Here is a 203-nt window from a genome sequence, read left to right on the forward strand (position 1 = left end):
ATCAGCTATCAAAATATCTCACACGATTGTCATATTATTTTTCTTTTACTCTATCTTTTGATCTAATAACTGGATATGGATTGAAATATAATTTGACAACTTAAACTTCACTTATAGAAATGATATTTGTTTAATACTATTTTGAGTCTGGATGGATGGTAAAAAAATGTGTACCTTTGCCAATACATTGACATTGGGAAAGA

This window comes from Hypanus sabinus, chromosome 8 (assembly GCF_030144855.1).
Source record: "Hypanus sabinus isolate sHypSab1 chromosome 8, sHypSab1.hap1, whole genome shotgun sequence".
In the NCBI taxonomy this organism is placed as follows: Eukaryota; Metazoa; Chordata; class Chondrichthyes; order Myliobatiformes; family Dasyatidae; genus Hypanus; species Hypanus sabinus.